The 13,785-nt window shown below is 41.4% G+C and overlaps 1 long non-coding RNA gene across 2 annotated transcripts; it reads left to right on the top strand.

The window, feature by feature from the left end:
* Window positions 1-10,519: 10,519 nt before the first annotated feature.
* On the top strand, window positions 10,520-13,764 carry LOC114558179 (uncharacterized). Of its 2 annotated transcripts, none has more exons than XR_003692929.1 (8): window positions 10,520-10,690; window positions 10,787-10,846; window positions 11,378-11,497; window positions 11,594-11,671; window positions 11,753-11,836; window positions 11,969-12,171; window positions 12,316-12,960; window positions 13,057-13,764. It is a non-coding gene; the product is annotated as an uncharacterized LOC114558179 (long non-coding RNA). The 2 variants fall into 2 exon arrangements; XR_003692930.1 differs by having other exon boundaries at window positions 12,316-12,940.
* The last annotated feature ends 21 nt before the right edge of the window (window positions 13,765-13,785 follow it).

Here is a 13,785-nt window from a genome sequence, read left to right on the forward strand (position 1 = left end):
CTCTGCGTCCTGAAAACCTCTGTAATCGCCGGTGGGGGACGGGTACTTGGTCCCAATTGTGGTCACCACACAACTAGGCATGACTCTCCTCTCCTCGCGCCCCAGACGCTCACCTTGTAATCCCCACTCCAAGACGATCCGATATGCCACCAATCTGAACTGTCTAGGAGTGAAAATAAGAAAGCAAGAGCAATAAAGGGGTAGTCATATTCTGTAATTTGAGATTCACAAAAATTGATTAGAGCACTGACGAAAATAAGTAATTGTGTACTTACTTTGCAGATATTTGTCCGTCGGGTCCCTCTGGAACAGGTCTTCTCTTCCAGTTGATTTTGAGTACGTTAAAAAATGTCCGTACAACAGCTGGGTTTATTAGTGCCGGAAAGTCATCCATTGCTGTGACACAGCATGCCTCTGAGTTTTCGAGGCATTGGCGAAACACGTCCGACTCCCAACAACACAAACACTCTTCCTCTGTAGCCATGGGCTGACATTGTCCACAGCTACACCACCAGTCGCCTGCACATCTGTTTGGTGTGTCAGGGACCTCCGCGATCTCCGCAGCCTCTTCTGCAGCTCTCCAATTATCCTCCAATACTTGTAGCTCCTCGTCTGTGTATTCAGGCTCAAATAGGTACGGTCGACCTTCGAAATTGAGCCACTCATTGTCGCGTTCGATGCTCACCTCTGACTCTGCCATATTCTTGATCTATTCTGCTGTTCTCTCGCTTCCTGCTTGGTAGCCTCTTCCGGCAATATATGTTGTGATGTCGCGGGATCTCGCGCTATAGCAGCCGTGAGGAGTATCTATCAGGCAAGTGTTATATAAATATACTTCTGGTGTAGTTACAAACTTTGTAATGCCTCGTTTTATAAATTCATAACATATTTGTATTAGTGTAGCCGTTTGGTATCAATCCGGGCATTATTAGTGGGTTTAATTACGACATACAAACGTGGGTCCATTAGCGCCTGCAGTAAGCTAACTAGCTGATAAAGCTAACTCGACCAACGTAATAAGAAGGGGGAGACAGCTGATTGGGGGTTGTTTGGCTCGCGGTCAAGCTGCAAAGCAGCCTAGAGTGAATTACTCCGAACCATCACTTTAATTTCCTCTTTTGTAATGGCCAAATTAATATTCATTTTCTTTAGTCATCGACGCCTTAGTAGGTTGGCAGATTGTCGTTACAATTTTTAGAGCCTAATTGAATGGCCAGTTGAATGTTTGTTTTCTTTTTTCATTGAAGCCTTCATTTACAGGTGTGTAGAGTTGGCTCAAGAAACATTAAACTACTAAAAGGCCAGCAATTAAAGACAATGTGCTGCTATATATACAAAATAAATTATTAATTTTTGATACTTCAACTGCACTTCAATGGCCAATTGATGCTCCTTTTCTTTAGACACTGAACCCTCAGAATGGTGAATGACGTTTCAATTAGCCTATTTAGAGCCATGTTCAGGCCATATTCAGCGCAGTGCGTTAAACTTCTATTTTTGGTAACCTACTTGAATGGCCAGTTGAGTTCTCCAAGGCTACTATAGGCCTGCTATATTAGGGTGGGCAGGTAGAAGAAATAGCTAATAATAATGCTTATTAACTAAATGCACACACACACACACACACACACACTATGCGTGATGCGCACACAGTGGCTGCTCCAGCCATCTCTTTTGTGCGAGTTGGAGAGAGAGGGAAAGAGAGGGAGGTGCGTTTGTTGATGAGTATGAAGAAGCAGTAAAGTTGTAGCTGTGAACGTAGCAGCACAGTCTGTTTACAATTTATCTGTCGGTGAATATATGCTAAAACTGCTAAAAGACCGGAGCCAAGTTCCCGTGTCTTGCTTCCTAGCTGCTGGTTAATGTGATACGTAGAAATTAGATCTCTCTCTCTCTCTCTCTCTCTCTCTCTCTCTCTCTCTCTCTCTCTCTGTAAGTGTTTGTGTCTCTCTGTCCATGTGCCTGCTGTAGACAGCTCAGAAGTCAAGACAGCCAAAATCACCATAAACCTGGATGTTTTACGTTGAAATATGTTTTATTTTTGTAAAGTATCCGCTTGCACTGTGGCTTTCCTGTGCCTGGCTTGACACATTCGCTCGCAGCTTGTGGAAGAAATAAAGGAGACGCCGAAACGATCGCTGCAGCGTGCGGTCGCTCCGCGTCTGATCGCAGCCAGCATGAACGGACAGATTGGATAACATGGGCGCCGAAATTAAAACAGCTCCGCCTCACGGTGCTTCACGGCTATTCATGGCGCTTCACCATGCGGTGTGTTTCTGGCGTTAGGCTTACGTTGTTACTCTGATCATATGGCAGTATCTTATCTAGACCGTCTACAGACGGAGAGATCCCCGTTTGGGACTCTGGCTAAGTCAAAGTTTAGGGAAGCGGTTGTACCGTGCTCCACATCGGAGGTGGAAAACAGAGAGAGTAGACACAAAGCAACGGACGGGTCTGCTTCAGAGCTCTGAACCTATAGAGCTCAATAAGGACCGCTCACACAACGGCGCTGGTTCCGGAAGTGTTTTTCCCCATTCAATTCTTCCATTGACGTTTTTCAAAAATTGCGGATATAAAGAGTTTTAAGTCTGGAACCGAGCCAACCAGCTACGAGATGAATAGTGAGCATAAAACATTTGATTCGTCACAAAAAAACATTTTGAAAACAGTAAAAAAGGTAAAAGTTACAACACGGATTACAGAAACTATCAGAGACTTCAGTGGTAGAACCTCGCTCTAGACGTTCGCGGTGTTGCAGGTACGGGAAACGTTTCTATGGTAACAGTGAGTTGGACCAATCAGAGATGTTGCTGTTACGCTTAGGATTGTGGGTACAGTAGTTTTTCTCCATAAGATCGTGGAGAAAACATGTTTTTCTTAAAACCAGGTTGATTTCATACAGACTTCAAACTTCTACAGGAGCAGAAATGTTTGTAGCTCGGGGTCAGTCTACCTCGGAGGGTTTAGACGTTATGGCTGATGATCTATGTCCTTTTGTAGAAAATAAACAGGGTTTTTAGTGAGACGACTACGTTTACATGCTCACTTATATTACACTATCATTATGAATATGACAATATTATACATTTTATACAGGTCATGTGAACAACATATTCTGTTGATGTTCAGAATAAGGTCTATTACCGAATTTAGAATTGTCTGATTAAGATGTGTGTGATACATCGATAATATTCAGGATTTAGAAGCATTCTTTGGAGATGTATACACACATTCAGAACGTGCGTCTCCATCAGGGTTTTTCACTGCAGAATGAAAGAGGGATGCTGTGTTCACACGCTCCAACACGCCCTGCACCGCTGGGAAACTTTAAAAAAAACATCCTGTTTTACAAGACTGCATGTAGCCTGGAAATCCAGACCCAAATCCGAAAGATTAAGGGTCTGGCACTGAGTAATTAAAATGGCCCAACTCGAGGGGCGGCACCAAGCACGCATTTGAAAATCTCACCGCACGCAATTGGATAAGACTACGACCAATCATAACAATACACGGGGTGACGTATCCAGAGCGTATACCCATACGCTTAGCTACCAGCGGAGCTAACTGGTAAATTAAACTGTCGTCATGTGTTTAGCTCGCCTCTGGCCCACCTATATCAGATACACCAATGTGATTGGTGCTGCTCGGCTACAAGGGCATAGTTAACGAGCATCATTAGTCAATGCCAGTGTGACTTGCTGAGCAAATTCAAATTGTGATCTCACGAGAACTCTGGATTTCCAGGGTAGTAAACGGGAACATCCGAGGATAACTTCTAGGTTACACTGAAAAACTGCAAAATACTGCAAAAAAGCTGCAAAATACACAGTCACACACACACACACACACACACACACACTTACAGACTTTGTTGTGATTTGATGCTTGTTATGTCAGTTAATGAGCTTTGTGTGCAGGATTAATAATGCCTTAGGGAAGATTTCAGCTGTTTCTGTTGTTTTAACGCATGGATATTTTTAGATATTTCCAACATTTTTGGCTTTTTTTCCCCCAACATTTTGTCGTTTTCAGCAATTGTGACCATTTAATTTCAAGTTTCTGTTGCTTATTTTGACGTTTTTGTCTCTTTTTCTACATTTGTTGTTCAACTTTTGTCACTTTTTTATTATTATTTTTTGGCACTTCTTTCAAGGTTTTTGGACACATTTTTGTTTTTGGAATCTTTTTTTTTTCGTTTCGTTGCTCAAAGATTATAGCATCTATATCCATGTATACACACATAGCTTCTATATCCATGTATACACACATAGCTTCTATATCCATGTATACACACATAGCTTCTATATCCATGTATACACACATAGCTTCTATATCCATATATACACACATAGCTTCTATATCCATGTATACACACATAGCTTCTATATCCATGTATACACACATAGCTTCTACATCCATGTATACACACATAGCTTCTATATCCATGTATACACACATAGCTTCTACATCCATGTATACACACATAGCTTCTATATCCATGTATACACACATAGCTTCTATATCCATGTATACACACATAGCTTCTATATCCATGTATACACACATAGCTTCTATATCCATGTATACACACATAGCTTCTACATCCATGTATACACACATAGCTTCTATATCCATGTATACACACATAGCTTCTACATCCATGTATACACACATAGCTTCTATATACATGTATACACACATAGCTTCTATATCCATGTATACACATAGCTTCTACCCAGATAGCAAAAAATATCCGCAGGGCTTCTTTTTGCCGCTGGCCCTAAGCTGTCGGCTATAGGTGCGTCCCGCTGGCGGGGATGAAACGTTTGCCACCGAATACGTCACTCCCATTTCTTGCGAGATGCCGCCGGCGAACAGCTGGCGGGCCGACTGCTTCATTTTCTCTAGCGGTTGCCTCCGTCTAATGGTCCGCGGCCGGCTTGTGGCAAGCCGCTTTGAAATACAAGGCTACTCTCAAAATCGACCAGCCATGTTGGTTTGGTATGTTGGGAGTTAGAGTGGAACTGACAGCATTTAACTAGGCTACTTTTAACATTTGAAGCGATTATAAAATCATAATAGACTATGTGAATTATATCAATTTTTTTGCCATTAGCCATTAGGGTTTATAACACATTATTGACTCTTGATTCCATGATAAGGTAAGGTTTAGGAAATTACATTTAAATTACTTCAGAGACGTCATCCATGAGAAGTGTCTTTCTAATTACGTATTTTCACAGTCTTATAATTCAACAGTTTAACAATAAAATGAGACTTTCTTTGGATGAAAAATAATATTTTAAATTGACAAACATCATATTTGTAATCCATGGCTCAATTCAAACAGGATCCAAAAATAATTATCTCTGACTCTCGTTCTTATTTTTTCTGAATTAAGGTCCCATGGACCGGAAGTAGAAGGGCGGGACTTCGGCTCTCTATATAACTAGAGCAAATTCGCATTAGTTCGTCGGTCAATCGTGAGTTACTACAGTCTACTACAGCCTGCAGTTTGCTAGCTAGCAAAGTCATCAACTACCATCGTTTAAGTAAGTACATGTTTCCTTTTTGCGTTAAGTTGTTTAAATGATTTTGTTTGCCTGAACAAGTATGCTGCTAGTACAGTAGCTAGAGTGGCTAGCAAGTGTTAGCTAGCACATGCTGTTTTGCCTTTGTTACAGTGTCGTTAGCTAACAACTAATTCGGCTAACCGCTAGCTGACAGCTAGATTCAGTCTAAAATAACGTTAAGTCAAACTTAATGGGAAAAGCAGGCTACAGCTAAATTAAGACTTTACATTAATAACAAAGACAAATATTGAGTGAGTGACCAAATTAGCTGTTAGCTAAACTAACGTTAGCCTGTCTGTCGACCGGAAGCGTGGAACAGATCGTGCAGTGTCGTAAATCCTCGTACAACTGCGCATGTGCGAACATTTTGCGCATGTGCAGAACGGATCGTGTACCTACAACATGTAGAAATTAACTAGCTACAATGGGTTGCCAAAGCTTTTCATCTACAAAAGATTAAATTTAACTTTTGGTGTTTTCTAACAAAAGAGAATTATGTATATAGGTTGTTTAAATTTTTTTTTCTTTTTTTTTTTATGTTCAAACAAATATGCTGCTAGTTCAGTTCAGTGTAGCTACAGTGGCTAGCAAGTGTTGTCTTGTGTTGCTCCTGTACTGGATTTAAGGCAATTTGGATTTCTAATTCTCTGAACTGCTGTACTTTTTCAATGAATACATTTTATGTTTAACTATTTCACTGTTCCACATTTGGCTGATCATTTTTTTCCCCCCACAGCATAGCTATTGTATATTCCTAACGTTAACAATAAGGTTTTGTTCACATTTTCTTGCAGATACCTTGACCAGAGCATAACCGGTTATCATAACCCAAGAGACCTACTGTTAGACAATTGTCTTGGCTTTAAAGGTAAATGCATTGTTAGTCACAATGTCTAGTTATTGGGCCAAAAGGAGAAGAATATTGAAAGCAGTTGAGAGGGACAAACAGGAAATTGCAGCTGCAAACAATGCTCTACTTGCTGTTATTCCTGACTTTGACCAAGTAAATCTTCATGTTATTGAACATCAACATGGAATGGCTACAACAAGCTATGTAGAAACTGTAACCCCTGAAGCACAGGAAATAATTGTTGATGAGGTATATGAACCTGGTGAAATGTTTTCCTCAAGCACAGAAGATAGTGAAGAGGAAGAGGATTGCCTAAGGACACAATTGGCAGGGTGGGCTATTGACAAAATGATCCCCCATGTGGCACTTGGTAAGCTTTTAACCATTTTGTCCAAGGATCATCCAACCCTTCCTAAAGACCCAAGAACTCTTCTGAAAACAGTGACTTATGTTAAAACAACAGAACTCTTAGGTGGTGTATACCATCACTCTGGCATTGAAAGTGGAATACTATCACAGTTGTTAGTGTCTCCTGAATTGCAGAAGTTGACATCAGTTTCAATGCAAGTTAATGTTGATGGACTTCCACTTTTCAAAAGCTCAAATGCCCAATTCCTGCCAGTTCTTGGTTTAATTGAGCAATACGTGGGTAATGTCCAGCAAAACAAACTTCCATTTGTCATTGGTCTCTATTATGGGAAGAAGAAGCCCACCAGCCTTCACTTTTTGAATCCTTTTGTAGAAGAGGCACAGAGACTTGAAACGGAAGGAGTTCGGTTTGAAGGGAGAGCACTTTCTTTCAGAATATCAACCTTCATCTCTGACGCCCCTGCTCGTGCACTTGTTAGAAATGTGAAAGGACACAGTGGATATTATGGGTGTGACAAGTGTGTTCAAAAGGGGGTCCACTAAGAGAACAGGATGACCTTTCCTCAAACAGATGCTACTCTAAAAGCCGTTTTACAGTTGTGCGGATGCTCCACGCAGAGCTCTCGCCGTAGCCTATGTAAGTGGCCTGATGTTTATACTTGTGCGCTGGTGTGTGCGTCGAGCCGCATGTGTGTGTGTGTGGGGAGTGTGTGGTAGAGGGAGAAGTGAGAGAGTGCCGGTGATCGGAGCGAGTAGCGACTATAGAGTCATAGTGACAGAAACAAAGTGTCTCCCCTGTGTTTTCTGACCACGGTGGGGAATCGGTAGCAGGAAAAGTTGTCCCTCTCCTTGATTTCATGTTGTTTATGGAGAAGGAGAACCAGGAAATGACTAAGGGGAAATGCAACGCTACCAAGCCACGGACGAGCGACGTGCGTCGCTGAAACGTGTAGTTACATTTTTCGAGAGGTGCACGTCAGGCTACGGCGTAGGGTCCGGCGTAGACGCAGAGGGGTCTGCGTCTACGCCGGACCCTGCGCTGTCAATTCGACGCACAACTATAAAAAGGCCTTAAGATTAGACAATGCACTCTGTGACGAACTTTCTGATGACAGTCATCAGTGTGGAGAAACGCCATTGGCATTGTTGTCTGTTGGTTTGGTCACCCAGTTCCCACTGGATTATATGCATCTGGTATGCCTTGGAGTGACAAGAAAGTTGTTGCATCTTTGGCTAAAGGGACGGAGGCTGACAAGATTTTCGCCCAACATGGTAAAAGAGCTCTCCAGAGTACTCCTGACCTTCACACCTCATGTTCCGTGCGAGTTCAACAGGAAGCAACGATCCATGGAAGATGTTGAGCGTTGGAAAGCTACAGAATTCAGGCAGTTCCTCTTGTACACTGGACCAGTCAGCTTAAAAGGCCTTGTACCAACTCAAGTGTACAACAACTTCATGCTGCTTTCAGTTGGCATCACCATCCTACTGAATGTGTCCCTATGTGCTGACCTTGCAGACTATGCACACATAATTTTGGTTCTCTTTGTTGATCACTGCAGCAAGCTTTATGGAAAAGAACATGTGACCTACAACATGCATGGATTGGTGCACCTCAGCCAAGATGCCAAAAAGTATGGTGTCCTTGATAACATCTCATGCTTCCCATTTGAAAACTTCCTTGGGCACCTGAAGAAACTGTTGCGCAAGCCTACACAACCACTGGAGCAGGTTGTTCGCCGATTGTCAGAGAAAAGTCATCACAGAAGAACAAACGTCTCCAAAACAAGGTCCTTGAGAGAGCACAACCATGGACCACTCCTTACCGGTCTTCCTGTGAAAAAGCAGTATGAGGAGTGTTACTTTCGAGACTTTGTTGTGAAATGTTTGGAGGGAGACAACTGTGTCCTGTTGGAAAATAAGGACATAGTAGTTATACAGTCGTTGATGAAATGGACAACACTTTGGTCATCTACAAGAGGTTCCGGAACGTGGTCGATTTCTTTACTTACCCTGTGGAATCTTCCAAGCTAGGCATTTTTCATTTATCTGGCCTATCAAATACACTCTGCTTTACACATACAGCAAATGTGCAGAAGAAATATTATCTTCTTCCTTGCCCGGATGGAAAGGCTGGTTTTCCATTGATCCACTTGTCAAAATGACTTTTTTTGAAAGGGTGAGAATTTTATTTTTAATTAATTACATTAATGTTTGCCTGGAAATTAATCAAAATGTATACTTTATGCTAAATTTTCTTCTATTTTAGATGCTGTTTGCCATTGTTCAGTTTATGGACGAGGAGGATCTGCCATTTGCTGTGGTTCCGCAAGTGTGGCTCAGTGAAGGCATGTGCTATTGGCCCCCAATTAACCTCCGCAAAAAAGACAAAGGCAATAATTTAGCCATCCGCTGCACACCTCCACACAGCACCTGGAAGAAACATAATTTTAAGTTCATGAAGGGAGCAGGTAAATGGGTCTGACTTGTGTATTTTAGTTTGTTGCATAACTGACTTTCTTTCATTATTTCCTGATCTAGAATCTTGGAAAGAGGCCATGAGATATTTGGTGCGCTTCCAAACAGGTTCCAGCGTTGAAACGACGGACGATGACAAGAAGGGAAAGCGAAAGAGAATCTCAAATTCAAATTACAGACCCCAGGCCTCTTCTGATGAAGAGGCGTCTAGTCTTCCAGATGCTCCAGCAGTGCGGCTGTTTCGACAACCTCTATTGCGCTTTGAAAACATTGGGCCTCATTCACCAACCGTTCTTACAAAGAACTGTACTGTAACTGTACGTAAGTACATTTTTCACGTATCTGTACTTTACTTAAGTAGACTCAATAGTGCATAGCCTACTTTTGACTTTTACTTTGTTACACTTTGCAGCAATTATCTATACTTTCTACTTGACTACATTTCTACAATGTTCCGTTACATTTTCTGATCAGTTTCCCCCCTGCCAAAACGTCTTCCTGACCGTCACACGTTTGTCTCACCAGTAAAGTTTGGTTGCCGTAGATACTGTATATATGGGGCACCGCTGATCCAAGCCGGCTCCGGTGCTGCAGAGCCTCGGTAATACAGCCTCCGGTAAAAGTGAAAATGAAAATGTTTGTTTTTATTATTCCCGTTTTTAAATCAAAGTTGCTATATCTAGGCTATTTCTCTCCACAGCGTCGTTTACTCCTCCGGCCAGGCTGCGTAAGACGCGTTCATATCTTATTTATTTGGCTGGAGCTCTTCACATCTCCCCATTTGCGCTGCTTCACACACTTTATTTGCTTACTTGCCTGGTTAAAGAAAATAATACTGTCTTAAAATACATCCACGAATAAAACCAATCGCATTCCGATTCTAACAACACATTTCCGTTTTATGCTGGTTAGGATAGGAACTTTTTTTAAAAAAGCCAGGCCTTGTTTGTGGTAGTGGACACCTTATACTTTTTCTAAAGTAAATATGTCTCTTGTTATTTGTACTTTTATTTAAGTACTGAGATTCAGTACTTCCTCCACCGCGGCTCCGACGATCTCCGACAACCTGTCTCCCTGGAGGTGCACAGGAAGTGTCATGTCCTTATATGGGAATTTGCGGGGCGTTTTTTTATGCTAATTAGGAACAACTGGCACGCGCTTTCAGTTACGAAGACGTGGGATTCATCAATCCTAAGAACACAGGTGCGAACAAATCTGCTGTTTAAGAACACGTCATGAAACCGACGTAGACTTTTCTTAGGAACCGTCTTAAGAACATATTTAAGAGAAAACTTCGGAAGATATTGGTGAATGAGGCCCATTGTTCCCGGTAACGAGGTTTCAGTGCTGCCCGATGCTCCAGAAGTTCCATCAATTCCAGAAAACGAGGAAAATGTTGAGCCATCTGTAGACTTCAGAGCTGGTATGTAAAATGTATTGCTGTGATGCTTAATTTGTGATCCTGCCACTAAACTATACCCTTTGTTAGATTTTCAAATTTCTGTTTCCTCTTTCTCAGAACCAGGTTTCTCCCCAGTAATCCAGATTCCACTTCACAGAGCCAAGAGTTTGAGTACAAGTAAGTGAAATTTGTGAGTTTTTTCTTTTCTTTTCTTTTTTTTTTGTCTTCTTGGAAACTATTGATTCTATTTAAAGCGTAACTCTCGCCAAAATGCATCCTAGGGTATTTTTTGTGAATGTACGTGAGTCAAACTTCAGTTTAAAAGCATATTTAGGACAGAATTTCCACTTTTAAGATTCACTGTATTGTTTTGGGGTCAAATGGCCTTTTGAATGGGAGTGATAGGGGCACTCTCACGCTAGTCTCAAAATAACTATTTTCGAAATACTAAGAAGGCTCGACACAACATACAACTTTGCTCAAAGTATCACCAGGGGCTCTACACCTTAACGCAAGCATTGGCAACCTTCTTTGTGTAAACAGATTTACTCAAGTTTTTGAGCAACTCATCGTGCTTTAAGATGAGGAATCCTTTTATCCATAATCTGTTTTTCATTAAAGCACTTGACTTTCTGGATTCACAGTTCAATTGTTTAATTACTGAATATGCAATCTCTGCAGTGAAATTAAAGCAGTTTGTTCCCCCAGCTCGTCAAGTACTAAGCTTTACAACCCCAGCAGCAAATTTACCCTGGCAACATATGGGTGAAAACCGCCCTTGGACGCCCCTGGCATCTCGTGTACAGCATGAGCTTTTCAGCTATGAAGGTATATTCTAGGCCTATGTCATAATGTCCAGTATTTTAACAGAATTGAAAATAGTGCCTGTAGTTGTGTTTTTATTTTTGTTTTTTTTAAATGTAGATTTCCAGTGACTCCAAAATGAAAACAAAGCTCTGAGGGAGGAGAACCAAGCTCTGAGGGATAGCAATGCACGAGCAGGTGACAACATTCACTCTTTCTTCAATTTTATTTTTGTGTGTAAAGTAGGTTCAAAATTACCATATGCCTTTCATTTTCTAGCTTCGGATGACAGCGGCTCCCTTCAAGAGCAGGTGAAGCAAGTTGGGACAATGCTGAAGATGTTTTCTCGAACTGGGCAATCAGGTACATCTTGCAAAAAACATGTGTGGTTGTTGGTTTAATTCCCACTGGGGCCACCTGTACATAATGTCATGGTCTAGTAGTTGAGAGACCAGGACTGACTATTTTATTCTTTTATTCTGGGAACCCTTGTAGGTGCAGATCAGACCCTACTGCTGCGACGTCTTGTACATAGCATGGACAACAAAATGGACACAATGCTGCAACATTTCAGTGCCAGTGTTACTGTTGGAGAGTTATCCCTGCCAGGGGATCTGTTACTCCCCCTAGACACCCAGGAAGATTTGGCGTGGATAGACAACAGTTTGAGGCAGGATAAAGAGCTCCAGGAAAGATTTGTAAGTGTGCTGCTTTCGTTTAACGCCGTTTGGTAATCTAAAAAGTCCAATTAAGATTGTACACTGCATATTCTACAGTCCGAAAAGTAGATGTGTATGGCCTTATGCTATTCAAACGGAATGACAAATCTGTATTTTCTACAGGGGCCATCCGGAAGAACCCGGCAACCCAGGATCCCAACGATGAGGCGGTCCAGGTTAATGTTACGCGTTACCTGAAAGGAGCATCTGACTGTGAGGGCGGAAAAAGGCGCCGCACAGCTGAGAGGGAGCCAGCTGTCACCCTGGGTGTTGTGTGAGAAGAGAGGAAGAAGGAAAAGGACTGCTAACTTTAGTGTGGGGAGATGTCACGGGGCGGAAGTAGATTTTATTTATTTACTTTATTTAAGCATGCTTTTACTTTATTTGCTGTATCTTTTATATTGCATGCTTTTACTTTATTTGCTGCATCTTTTAAATTGCATGCTTTTATTTTGAAAAGGTGTGGTGTGTTTTTAATGTTTGCTTTACTTCTGCCAGTGAACATTTTAGTAATCAGGACTTAAGAACTTGCACCTGGGAGCCAGAGATAGGTTGATTGGTTTTTAGATAAAAAGGGCAGAACAGAAGCAGCAAAGAAGCACATGATGGAAGCCACTGAGAGCAAAGAAGTACAAGAGACCAACAGGAGAACACGAAGGAGGACGTGGAGAGTGAGACCACCACAGACGGAACAGTACAGACAGACGACCCCCCAAACACCGATCGCTAGCGGCAACAGTGGGAGAAGGTAAAACTTCTCCCTTCCGTGTAAGTCTCTTTCTAAGACCGGTGTTTGTTGTGCGTATTGTATGAAGCGGTGGCACTTTAAAGGATGTTTAACTGGCCTAGAGTTCTCTTTTACAGGCTATGCCCCAGGAGAGGAGCCAAACGTCAAAGAAGCTGGTTGCCAGCAGAGGCCTGTGGACATTTGAATCTCGCACTCCTTTTCTGTTGGACTATTTTTAGCTTGATTTTTAGTTGGTTGTGTTTTAGTTTTGTAATTCTGAGGAATTTTAATTGGTTTATTTTTTTAATAAATTTGTTTTTCCTCAACTGTTATTTAAATACACTTGTTTTAACTGCTCTCCCGGTAGTCTTAAATTGGAATTGTTGTAATTTTAAGAGGTCCTAGGCTTCACTAAAAACCTAGGTGGCGTTGTCGGCCCCAACACAATTTATATATATATTTATATCCAACCTAATCTTACACTAACTACCTAACTATATGTATGTATGTGTGTATGTTTTGTTTATCACTGATACAAGAGACACAGATCTCATTGAAGCACAGTGTAAATCTTGTACCCCAGGTCAGCAATGCCATTATAATGGTCTTTTCTACTCCAGAGCTTTACTCTAAATTATTACCACTTATCCTATTGTTAGAAATGGCTTTTTTTAAATACCTCGATTTATTTGGTATCGTGCACATTCTTTGGCACCAAATATCCTCATTACTTGTTATGTTTACTGGTTTATTCTTTTCATCCCAGAGCTGACCTTTTATATTATCAACAATTATTGTAAGAGTTATAATTTGCTTGTAAGGCTGTTACTATAGCCTACTTTGAAATGTGGAATTAAAACATCAAA

This window comes from Perca flavescens, chromosome 7 (assembly GCF_004354835.1).
Source record: "Perca flavescens isolate YP-PL-M2 chromosome 7, PFLA_1.0, whole genome shotgun sequence".
Classification (NCBI taxonomy): Eukaryota; Metazoa; Chordata; class Actinopteri; order Perciformes; family Percidae; genus Perca; species Perca flavescens.